Genomic DNA, 13,592 nt, shown 5'->3' on the forward strand with positions numbered 1-13,592 from the left:
GGCGCCGTCATTTTGATTTCGCAAGCGACAACGGTGTACTAGTTCTAATGCCATGACAAAAGTTTGAGCAAAACATACTAACTGGCTACTGGCTGCACAGACGAGCACAGAACACTGTTTAGAGTCCCAGCCTCAGAGGAGACAACAGAGCAGTGCATTTATTGATTTATTTACTGTATATTGCTGCTGCTACACAGATCTAAAATAAACATGCGATTTATTTCCCAGCTGTTTACCTTCACAGACATAACCCACTGTTTTTGTAACTCGTGTGTGTTTTTAACGTGAACTTGTGTGTGAATGAGAAACTTGTGTTTAGTACTCACATGCTGTGACAGCCGCTTTCTGTGCGTGTGCTTCGGATGTGTGCGCTCAGAAAACCTTATATCTGAAGTTTAAACTCATATGGTTTAAAACGCATGATTTCAGCACGATAAACGTGATAATCAGAACCAAAACAGATGTTTTAGCAGGTAAGAGCTGTAATGGTGCAGCTCTATTCTGGAAAAGGGGGCTGGGAGCAGCAGCTCATTTGCATTTAAAGACACAGGCCCGAAAAACAGCTGGTTTCTGCTTCCACTCAAAATAGGCATTTTCAAAATTATATAATAAATGATCTGTGGAGTATTTTGAGCTGAAACTTCACAGACACATTCTGGGGACACCAGAGACTTATATTACATATAGTAAAAAGGGGCATAATATGTCACCTTTAAGTGTATCTGTATTATTTGATGTAATATTTAATTGTTGCATTAAATAATAAAAATATATTTTGAGTGTGTGCTCAAATGTGTAGAGTGCCAACTGTCCACATATAATCAAGTCTATATTATAAATGTAGCTGGTTAGCAGTGTCAGCATTTCTTGCTTTTGTGTATCTTTCTCTGGGTTTTATCCGGACTCCATGGGAAGGAAGATTAGCTCAACTCTAGCAATCACACCCTATCCTAGTCTGCAAAGGGCTTCTAAAGATTCTCTGTGCTTAGATTTGTTATATTTGTGTCTGGTCTGAGGTCTGGGGGAAGAAAGGTGGCTTTTTTGGCTTGGAGAATCGGATTAAACGCAATGGCAGGCGCTATTACGGTGTCATCGAGTGATTCAGTATACACATAGCAGGGACATTGGCCCAGTCTTTGAATGGGCTCATCCATTCTGTATTTTTGTGAGGTAGATGCTCCTCCAGGGATGCTGGGTAATGACTCACCACCTCACACTCTAGTTTACCAGCCTCTACTGCCACTCCTACTGCCTTAAATCAGCCCCAGGGCCAAATAAACTCTCTCCATGCCATACAGATTTGATTCATTTAGACGCACATTCTGTCCCACACAGCAATATCCATTTGTTTTTCTATATGGCCCTACATTTACAGTGGAGAATAAGAGCCTGGTCTGAAACCACACCAAGGAATACAGTTTTTTGGAATCATCCCGTCAATGAAGACATGATGGGTAAATAGGAGTATGACTCAGGCTGGACTTCCAGAAAGGGGTTAAGTATGAGACCGATAAAGCAAGGAAGCAAGGGCCCCTGATAACAACGCAGGAATGTACAGTAGTACTAAAAACAACCTGCTTGCTAAATCGGATGCTGCTTATTTACATTTAAAGGAAAATTTGAGGGAATTTGAAGCACACATACTGCAGATCCAGACGGGGAGATCAGGAAAGTGAAAAAGCACCTAATGAAGTCAAAACAGCATAATAGAGACAAAAATCATAGAACTATGTCTGCCTTGTAAACATGCTTCCCTGTTCTCCAGGTGCAGACATGCTCTGAATTTTTTCGTTCGCGGTGGCTTTTGTTCGTACGCAGTCAAAGAAGGGACAGAAAACCCTCTCTGTGGACTCTCTGCGAAGAAAAACATCTCATCCTTGACAATTTGATTAACAACTGTCTTTCGTGCCAAAGTCCCCCTGGTCTGAAAGACACACTCTGTCACACACTTCTTAGGTTACTCAGCAATCAGAGAGGAGTGAAACAAGAAAGTGAAGCAAGAGAGAGAGCGAGAAGAAAGAGCAAGAGAAAGGGCTATTTAAGTGGTGTTATCTCAGCCTCCCGAGCTCGCTGGCTAGTCCAGCACATTCCAAAAGTTTCACATCCGTCGTCCACATTACGCTCCTCACCCAAGGGACTCCACTTTCCTTTCCCCATATGGTAATTTTAAGACTGCAGGAAGAGCACATCAGCAAAGAAATGAGCTTGGAGTTCATGCAATCCAGATATTACCTGTAAAAACAACTAAACACACCTTGAAAATACCCTAAAAATCTGAGCCAGAGTCTCCAATTACAAACAGAAGTAATGTTGAAAAGTGGCAGTACTTCATTGTTTGGGACATTCATTTGTGGCCCAATCAGAATATCTAATCAGGCCTTCCCTCATGGTAGGAAGAGCATATAATATTTGAATAGGCACAAACCAGTTTCGTCAACCAAAGGCAGAGGCAGCATTTCATGCACCTGCAAAGTCACTGGTATTAAAATGTGAGTCTACATCTAAATAATGTTTTTTGCTTTTTCACTCTCCGTCCACATAATGCCTGTGTTATTCAGAACTCCAAAATCCAATAATTTTTCATGCTGCTCTAATCTAACATACTCTGGTGAGTCAGAACGTAAGAAGGATGATTAATTCACCCTTAAACATTTCGAATCCCAAATTTGCCGTATGTGGGTGGTGCATATTTCTGAGGGGGAAAAATTGTATATTGTTAATCTTTGAAGAGTTCACATAATCATAACTGCACTGAATACCAAAATCACTTTAAGGCAGATTTGTCCTACTCTGCGTACTAAATGTACTGAAAAGTGTGTGTGAGTGCAGTAACCTCTGATTAACCTTGAATATCCCTTCCTTCAGCAGCTCTTGAACAGCTAACGAAGCACCTCGGGGAAACAGACTAAAATTTCTTTCTTTTCTTTCCTTCTGTTCAATTGCTGACTACCTGTTCAGGTGGTGAAATATAAACAGTAGGTCTCCGCCAAGCTGAAGGTCTCCCACTCTCTAGACAGAACATACCACCTACTCTTTCCTTCAGCTCCAACAAATAAAAGTCGACCTGAAAAGCATTTCTGCCCCCAAAACTGCTCAAACCCAGGTGGAGCACATAATTCACTCACTTACTATATAGCAGGGAGACAGTTGTGTGGCAATGTTGACTTAAAAGGAATATTTCGGGTTCAATAAAAGTTAAGCTGAAAGAACAGCATTTGTGGCATGATGTTGATTGCCAAAACAAATTATCTTAATGCTACAGACATATTGTGGCCATAGATTTGAACCCCATTTGCTTCCATTGCCTCATGAGTGCCTCCTGAAGGTTAAAACGCAGGTTGAAACAAACTTTATAATGTCTAGTCCATTGAGCTAAAGTTGTATTGTATCCAGAATATGCTTTTAACCCTTTCGCACGTGAGTTTAAAATATTTTAGCTGAGCCCCCAAGCATGAGTTTTTTTTTTAGGCGACCGTTATTTTAGAATGTTTTGCCTTATTGTTTCCATGGCGACGCGTCATGCTTGTCATGTGACACAACGCAGCCACAATAGCTCTGTATGACACATGGATCGCTTTTATTTCGTTTTTCCTGTTTTATTCAAAATATTCACAAACATGCTCACTATATTATGAAACATCTGATATTCCGATTCCGACATATGTGCAAGTAAATCTGTTTGGTAGTTTAAACACTTGATATCGACCGTGTTAGTTGATCTATACCGGGTGATGGGCGCCGCCATGTTAGTTCGCACTGAATCCGAGCTGTCCAAGACTGATCACACCAGTGTGATGGTACGCGTCAAAGGGTTAAACAATGAAGAGCAAGTTTTACGATTTTTAAGGCAAGCTTCTGCATATTTCCCCCAACTCGCTCATCAAATCACTCTGGCTCTTTGGGTGCTGGTCCAGACTGCTTCGGAGTTCAGTTGGAACTAACAGGCCATATAAGGTCAACTGCTAGTCTCAGCAGCAGAGTAATTGACCGACATGAGCTATTTAATACAGTGTAAAAGTACACAAAATGCACTTCAAGTGGGTTGGCAATTATTCATGAGAACAACTGGATGCATAATACTGAGAAGGAACATCCTAGAATTCCTTTAACCTATCTCTCTTCAAGTTATTCATGTGGACACATTTGAATCTCTCCCAAAAGCACTACTGGTGTTGTGCTGGCCTTACCATACAGCAACAATTCAGTGATGACTTAATACAAACTTTGGCAGCTGCAACAATACAGCATTGGATTCTACATAAAAGACATCAGTAGATAAAACTATTACCCACCTACTTTCACTGCACACCTTACATCATTGACATAGTGTGGGAAAACTCACTGAAATGGATTTTCTTCTAAGCTTTAGAAGCCCTCAGTCTCGTTGAAAAGCAGCCGATGCCCATATTTGCACATCTGGCACATGAAGTATTCCAACTATGTCCTGCTGTGGCGTAAAATAGGTGTTAAGGGACAGAAAGTGACTGCCTTCAAAGTTGAGGAAAGTGCTGTGCACTTCCTGTGAAGATCTAAAGATATGAGCATCTCGTGTTTACGTCATCACCTTGTAGCCGCCAAGGCCTAGAATCAACCCTACGTGATCGGTCAGCAATACACAGGATGGAAGTGTGATGATGTTCCTCGCAGAAATATTTCCTCAAGCTTCAAAAAGCCTGTCATCAAATTCTAGGATTTTACAAATCAGATTCGGAGGAATCAAGCCAAGAATAACGTCCCGGTGGAATTGCTGTTTTTTTTACACTGGGAAAGCAGTCATTCGGGTATTTGGGAGGAAGCACAGCACACACTATCAGGGCAGGCCTTTCTTGACTTCTTAATCTTTACTTCCTTCCCTCCAGAGAACCACCAGCAGCACCGCTGCTACGTCCAAAGCCCCAGCTGCAAATGAACAAGCATGATATAAAGGCAGATACTGGCTTGGCCCCAAGGATTTGGGCCCACATACTTCCCAATTTTCAGATTAAACAGCTCCTGTCTCTGAAGTGGTTCCAGGAGCGAAAGGCTTTTGTTGCTTGGAATAATCCACACATCCTCTCCAACATCCTGGGGGATCGGCATCTCAAAGTGCCCCTCTCCTGGCCCCAAATGTACTTTGTTGATTACTCTTTTTTTGCTCTGATTTGGGCTTCAAGAAAGGCCTGGAGGACTGTACCATTCCACAGAGAAGGGGCAACTGTCTGTCTCCCTTACAGGGCAAAGGAGAGGGAAGATAACTATCCATTTTTCTCACATACAGACATATTTCTGTCATCCACTGGCAGTTATCACAGGGCAGCTAATAAAGCTAAGCTGTAATGAATGGTGAGGCAGCTAAATACTCTCCAGACAAAACTCCTGCAGTCCTGTGCTTCACATTAGCTCGAGCAGAAAGGGAGTACCTAATTCAGGAAAAGAAAAACAGAGGAGTGACCACTGTTAAGATGCATGCCCAGTGCTAATTAGAATGTGACATTTTCTCTCTATGAATGGCTGGAACCAGCCTGGGGCATTGGTTAATGACCTCATATCCTGTGGAATACTTATTCCTGGACAGGGAGCTGGTGGGAAATACGGGAAGACCTGTGGTCACCCTGAGTATGTTAGCCAAATTACTTTTCTTACTAGTGTTTGCTTATCCAAAGCGGTTGCTTCACTGGAACTTGCACAATGCCTGAAATTCCATATCGAATTCTAGTCAAGTGCTTATTTGAAGAAAACATAAAGCTTGGTATACTGTAAACACAAACAAAACACAGTGCACACACACTTTATTGAGCATTTCCTGAGTAGTGACCTTCCTGGGCAGTGTAAGGAAAATGAGTTTCACTGCTGCCATTTAAACAGATCCAACAGGTTCTCAACACCCCAAGCCACCCAGACTACTAATCAAACAGCATGGTTAGCCAAAAAGAGCATTTAAATCCATCAATTCATAAAAACTGGGGCATCCTGGAGGGCAATGCCCAAAGGCCAAAAGGGAATAAGTGGGAACAGCTGCCAAATGCTGGCTTGATATTCAGAGTAATTGATTTGTGAAACCTCTGCTTAGCAGACTAAATAGGATGGGTTAGTGTTTAAGTTTACTGCAGATGAGAAATTAAAACACATTGCAGTATTAAGCAACATGCGACTGAGAGGGAATGTGCCAAAACTGGCAAAAACCAATATGGTGCAAGTTCAGTTTTCACTGACAAATAACAGAAAAATATGTGGTGAAAACATGTTTTAAATAAACAATTCGGCCAAAAATTATAACTTAATCATCCTCATTTTGTTGCACATCTATACGACTTTCCATAAAACACAAAATGAGAAATCAGAAAAACGTCCTGGTCGTTGTTTGCAATAATAATAAATAATGATGAAAAGAATACAACATAACAAAAAGATTCAAAAGACTTGGAACAAAGTGTATGAATTTTATGGACCACCTTTACGATATATGAGTTTTTTTCAGCATTTTGTCCTTTTTGATATATAGAAATTTCCAGTCCCTATTTACTGTAATTGCACAGAAAACAACAACAACAAAAACATTCTCCTTTTGCATTCCAAGGATGAAAGTAAGTAAATCATGACAATCCCTTTTATGGATTGATATTCGGGACAATATTCAAAAGGAATTGCAATTGCAAATCGCACATTTGTTTTTCCATTTTCTTTTCCGTGTATGTAATATGTCTGCCAAATTTTAAATGGAAACGCAAAGTCCATTTGCAATTGCATTTCTAATGTCTTACGATTTGTGATTCTGTTTTTTTGGAATAGCAATAGAAAATCACCCATTTGCTATTTCACTTTCTCCGCGTCCTGCTCTAACCCTCACAGAATTCAAATGGAATCGCAATCCCCTTTGCACTTGCATTTCCAATGCCTAACACAGTCAGCTGTCAATCAGTCTTGAGGGTAGGGTTTATTGATACAGTGGGTAAGTATGCCACACCCGCTACTGATGGAAAACAAAGCATCGTTATTCATTCCTTTGAGGAAAATGGGGAATTTGGCCATTTTTGCAATAAAAACATGCCCATTTATTTATTTATTTGATTGTTTGTTTGTTTGCTTGCTTGCTTACTTACTTCACTTCAAACAATTCATTTCACTTCAAATGGACTTTGCGTTTCCATTTAAAATTGGGCAGACATATTACATATACCAAAAAGAAAATCGAAACACAAATGCGAGATTTGCAGTTGTGTTTGGATTGTCACAATGTATGCGTCCACAAGTTGAAAACACAATTGCAAATACAATTTGCAATTCCTTTTTAATCTTGTCTGGAATATCATTCCATACCCTTAAAAAGCCAAACAAGAGATAAAAATGGATCAGTTCAGCACACTACACATTATTTATGAATGCTGCATGCTACAGATCAAACAAATATTATTATTCCAGAATCATATTTAAGAGAAATATCGTGATGTTTGCAATGCTACATTTGTTTTATCATATTATTTACTCAAGATTCTATGCGATTACCATATAATTGCGCTCTTTGCAAACCAAATTTCGTACATTTTATAAAAGCACCGAAATGTACGTAACTTTTTGTCTGGTAGCTAAAGTTGTTAATAATTGGACTATGTAATACCTCTTGTTCTGTGGGATTGAATAAAATAAAATCTATTACATTAGGATATTTTCAAATCTGTAAAAAAAATAAAATAAAATAACTGTAAAAATAAAATAGTAAAATATGCCAAAATAAAATGAATAATACACCTAAGTTCTACAAAAACTACAAACGTTTCAATTGAGTCTGAAAAGTCAATACTTATCTAAATTGACATTTACGTCATAACAAGATACCTGGGTTCTTTGTCATAAGGTTCATTTGTTTTTTCCACCTCAAAGTTGGGATCTTTTACTCCAGCCTCTAGCCATTGTCCCACAGCTATGGTAAAGGTAGAGGCTGGCATTGGCATTGTAACATAATAATCCCACTGCAGAAAACCTGAACGGAGTAAAGAAAAGACTTCAGCATTTTCCATAATAAAATTAGTGCATTAAGTTACACATCTGTGATTCTGAACTGCTGAGTAAGGGTTTTAACTGTACCTGTCTCGGCAGGCTTAGGAAAGGCTTGATTTTCACCACTCGTTAGGACAGTGTAATCACACGGAGCTCTCACACGTGCTTGCCACGTTGACATGGCAACAGGTGGCTCCTGGCACGGGAAGAGGGCTCTGTTGTTGATAGGTGAGCCCATGGTATACACACAGCATCTAAAAGATAAAGTTGTGGCATCACAGCATATCCTGGATATGGTTGTGAGTATGACTGGGTAAAAATATCGACTAAAAATATCGACTTTCCATCTATATTCATTTGAACTCTTTCGTCTGGAAAAATATGGATTCTTAGAATGCCAATGTCGACTTTTTACTCTATGCCAGCATTTCCTGCATCTACAGTCCCACGGAAAAATAAGTCATATTACCCAAGCTTACATTTCCAACTGAATGTGATAAGATAAGGTCATGGTGATATTGACAGTGAAATGATGCCAAGAAAACACTTCAAGCGTAACAAATGTAGTCCAATTCACGAAAAGATTCGTTAAAGCCGGTATTTTCAATTAATGTAATATTATTATTATTATATATAATAACATTAAAATGAAAAAGTTACCGTTTCAATCAGTCTGACGAATTCTTTACCGAATTAATTCTTTGAAACGACAGAAAGGTTTCTAAATCAGCATCATTAATATCATTACTAATTTTATATATACACACAGACATCTAGAAGCCAAGAATATACTATGAATGTCGATCCTTTACTCTATGGCAGGAAGGCCTGCACAGCTTTTTAAAATCTACAGTCCCACGACAAAATAATTCATATTACCCAGGCCTGGATTACGAATTGCATGTGGTAAGATAAAAGGTCGTGACAGCGAAATAATGCTAAATAAACCATTTCTAAGTTGTCTTCACGGGTTACTGCCATAACATAGCCTACAGCATGACAATCCGATTCACGAACACATGATTCTTTATAAACTGTTCTTTTTAGTGAATCCGATTCACCTTTACTTTTTAGGAATCATTTGAATCATTAATTAGTTACAGTTTGTGTGTGACAGCGAAATAATGCTAAATAAACCATTTCTAAGTTGTCTTCACGGGTTACTGCCATAACATAGCCTACAGCATGACAATCCGATTCACGAACACATGATTCTTTATAAACTGTTCTTTTTAGTGAATCCGATTCACCTTTACTTTTTAGGAATCATTTGAATCATTAATTAGTTACAGTTTGTTACAGTGTTAAATTTTGTGTTTATGTATGTATACAGTACATACATACATAGCCTACATGTGTAGAAGCCAAGAAGGCTTTTTTAACCTCATTAGCAGACAGAATTTAAACTATTTATATCAGATCATAACAGATATCTGGCTAAAAATAAATTTGAATCGAATTATATCAGTTGAACCATGCAAGAGCTTGTGACTCGTATTAGGAAATAACTAGAAATAGTTGTGGATGCATGTAAATATCTAAACATGGTTGGTACCTGCCATCCTGGTCTTTTGTCCACCTCACAGAACCGCCTGTGGGCTTAGTTTCATACCATATTCTGACAGCACATGGGAAATCATGAGGGGAACAAGCCCCTTCCTTCCTGATCTGAAGACTCCACCGGTCTGTGTGGAACCGTAGAGGTTGTGCATTATGAGCGCAAGGGGAAAGACTGCACTGGACATACTGTATATCTCATGCTCCAGTCTCCAGCAGACGGAAGGCATAGAGACCAGCCTTTGTACCAGACCGGATGACGGATGATTCGTATTTGCTTATTGTTGGTCTGTGTCAAGTTTCTTTAAATCTGGTACTGTAGTTACATCCAACTCTTCCACTTTTGACACTGTCAGGTCACAGCAATCCAGCACCAAGGTGAATTCTTCACTCTCATCACCCCACAAGACATTACTGACATCATTTCCTCCACTCAAACATGATGGTTCCTCAGGGGGTATCACCTTATTTGGCTCAGGTGTGATGGGAGAACTTACGTCATGTTTAGATGACACCCGAGATATGTTTTGCACTGGTGTGTTTGATTTAGATCCCGGTTCACCCTGTTTGCTGGAACCCACACCAGGCTCCAGAAACAGAACAATGCTGCCTCCAATGACCTTCCTTTGGAAGTGAACAGTCAGGTCAAGAACATAGTTTCGAACGAGCACATGGTTGGTGTTAGCCTGCAGGGGCAGGTCATCTTTATTAGGATCCAGATCCAGATCACGGTTACCTTCCATATCGGATGGGGATATTCTATAGGCAGGAACAGATCTTGAGACCAGACTGAAATATCATTAGGAGTAATATATATGGTATGCTATTTGTGAAATAGTTCCGTCTCTCAAAAAATTCTCTGCATCTGGTCCTGAGGAATTTAATAGCCTGTAATTATAAATTTGAAAGAATATATTACTTAAAATAATCTATGTAAGGTAAGTATACAATCTCAGCATTAACTGCAATCATAATACTTAAGATAGACCTCTTAAAAAAAGATATCCTCAGGCCACTGTACATTCTACTATTTGGTACCATCCTAAATAATTACATGGGTAGCTGAGATGAACTTTCAAGCAGTGTGACATGCTATACTTTTAAAACTATTTTGAAAAACATGTTCTTATATAATTATAATATATGCAGCTGTTACAATCTCTTTGTATAACCCATTGACTGGAATATTACATTGTATTGAACATTTAAAAAGTCTTGCCACAGGACTAGTTCAAGAGATAGTTCACCCAAAAATTACAATTCATCATTTACTCTCATGTTGTTCCAAACCCGTTTGGCTTTCTTTCTTTTGTGGAATATAAAAGAAGATATTTTGAAGAATGTTGGTAACAAAACATTAGACAGAATATTAATTTTTGTGTGAACTATCCCTTTAAGTTCACTGTAAATGTGATTAAAAATACTGTAACTTCAATCAAACTTTCCACAATACCCATACTTAACTTTTAAACAAAAATCTTGATGATGGTTGAAAAAGTTGCTATCTATGCTATTTGCTAACTACCCAAATAAATATGTTATGCTAAGAACAAGAGGAATGTTTCAATATTTCATTGTCTTGTTTCTGAGCTGAAATTTGAAGGATAGGCTACCCTCAGACTTTTGAAGCGTACACTTGTGTTCTCTTTCGTGCAAAGGGGAAATTTAATAAGTGGTGCTTAAAGTGACAATTTATAACCAGAGGCCCATAATCAGGTGTTAAATCACTCACATATAGACACTTCCATCAAACACCATAAATAACCCTTAAGTTAAATACTACTCTCTGGTTGATGACTAGGCAATCCACTCATATTCATTTTGTCTTCATAGCACTTGTTCTCCATACTGCAGTAACCCAGCACTGCACAGTTTGGATATCTTCCCCAGAGCTGTTCAATTTGTAGTCTTGAAACCTTGAAGGTTTTCGAGCCATAGGTACCATCTGAAATTTCTCATGTGTTTTTATAATGTTTGATTTGATTTGTGAGTAGTATACAGTAGTTAACATTACTTGAAGAGACTTTCATGTTTTCTTTTACCCCATGTATTAAAAGGATGTGTTGTGCTCAACAGTTGTAGTCCGAATAGTAACTTCTAAGCAAGAGTTATGAATGACTGACACTGTTAGTCACATGACAATGACAACATGGCAGATGTAGTACAGCCAGATAACATTCATACTCAGGGCCGTCGCTAGCAGGAAGAAAGATGGTGACAAATCTAGGGGCCCCAGACGTTTTTGGTGCTACCAAACATATGCATGAATGAATAGTGCACAATAATATTATTCACATGGATTTAGAAAATAGTTTTTAAGGTATAACTCTGTGTAATTAATATTTCACCCCTATTTCAAATATCATAGGAAAGCGTGGCGCGAACCCATAGGGAATTAGCCTACAAATTGACGTCAAGATTAAACTGCTCTATATAACCTTATTAGCAATAACTTCTTAATTAATAATATAAGTTTCAAGACCCGAATTTGTGTATTAGATAGGAGAAACATCCAAACTGTGCAGAGTTAGAGGACTTCAGGACCAGGACCTCGAATGCAGTCAAACAGAGGTTCAAAACTGATCAACAAATCAGCTTTAATACACTTTAATAAAGCCACCTCAGTTATTGAAGTGAGATTCCAAGTTTCCTTTTCCTACTCTTCTGATTTTCTTACAGAACATGCAACTGACAATTAACTGCAATAGTAACATAAAGGTAAAAGTCATTTTATAGATACCGAGATCTGTTTCACGAAGTCATATGTCAGATATGTATGTATATACAGTATGTATGTATGTACCAACAGCTTCTTAAAAATCACAACAAATTCCTTGTGTTTGCGCACACTTTGCGAATAAAGCGGATTCTGAACCTGTTCTAACGCTTGAAAAGCCGCTGAAACGCCGTCCCATGCGATATACGTCATCACGCCGCGACAGGAAGCTGAGCTGGATCTAATAAGGATTTACTTGTGGTCTGACTGCGTATATAGAAAATCAAGAACAATGCCACTGACTGAATTATAGTTTATAATGCAAAAATTGACCTAGATACCGCTTTTAAAGTCAAAATTATATTTCTCAACACAATATGACGGTATAACAAGTTATAAGATTGTAGTTTTTATAAGGAAGTGCATTAAAGTTTCGTTGACAAAAATATTTATATATTTGTGTTTATTTTGAAATTGCAATGACCTATACATTTAATAAAACCATCATACTTTTCAGAGCAGTAATGTGAAGCACTAGAAACAGAAACAATGTATGAGCTTATGTGCAGTGCACTTGTTAAAAAAAGTATTTGTAAAGAATAAATCACTTTATCAAAAAAAAATAATTGGACACAATTTCCAGTTATTTAAGAAACAGGAGGCAAAAGTAAACATTTGATGCACTCTTACTCTGCAGTTTAACCTTTTAATTGATGCAGTTCTTTTATCTCTGTAAACCTGATTTTCTTTTATTCTGGCCTGGTCACATTTTAATAATGGAATATGCATCTAAGACCTAAATATTATCTATAAATAAAATAGAACTATATATACAAAACTATCTCATAAATCTCTGCAATTACAATATACATAGAATAGAACAAACCGAGAGATCATGATTTATACTATATTAGCTCTATGTAAACATACAAATGAAGAGGTGATCACATTTATACCATTAACTGTCCTTTGTGTCCATTTTTACACTTTTGACACTTTCAATGGCTTTGAAATATGATCAGGTTTCATGAAGCAGTTAATTTAAGGTTGTAGATTTTTTTTCCTCACATGTAACATGTCTGTAGGTTATATTGTATTAGCTAAGAATACAATATGTTGTAACATACGATGGAGGATTCGAACCATATCCAGAAAACAAGTAAAAAAAAAAGTGACTGGCTGAGGTTTTTGTTCTAAAAACAATTATAAGCAAATAAAATTAAGTTCTACATCCCTTAAAATCTATTCCATATATACAGTAATACAGAATACAACAATGATATCTTCAGTGGTTTCAACACTGTGCATGAAACTCTCCTCGAGTCATCTCATTATCAGCTGACGG

The 13,592-nt window shown here is 38.0% G+C and overlaps 1 pseudogene; it reads right to left on the bottom strand.

The window, feature by feature from the left end:
- LOC107711820 (aminopeptidase O-like) overlaps positions 1–10,274 on the bottom strand; it is a 76,518-nt pseudogene extending 66,244 nt beyond the window's left edge.
- Positions 10,275–13,592: the final 3,318 nt, after the last annotated feature.

Source organism: Sinocyclocheilus rhinocerous, unplaced genomic scaffold (genome assembly GCF_001515625.1).
Source record: "Sinocyclocheilus rhinocerous isolate Xijiao unplaced genomic scaffold, SAMN03320098_v1.1 scaffold988, whole genome shotgun sequence".
Lineage (NCBI taxonomy): Eukaryota > Metazoa > Chordata > Actinopteri > Cypriniformes > Cyprinidae > Sinocyclocheilus > Sinocyclocheilus rhinocerous.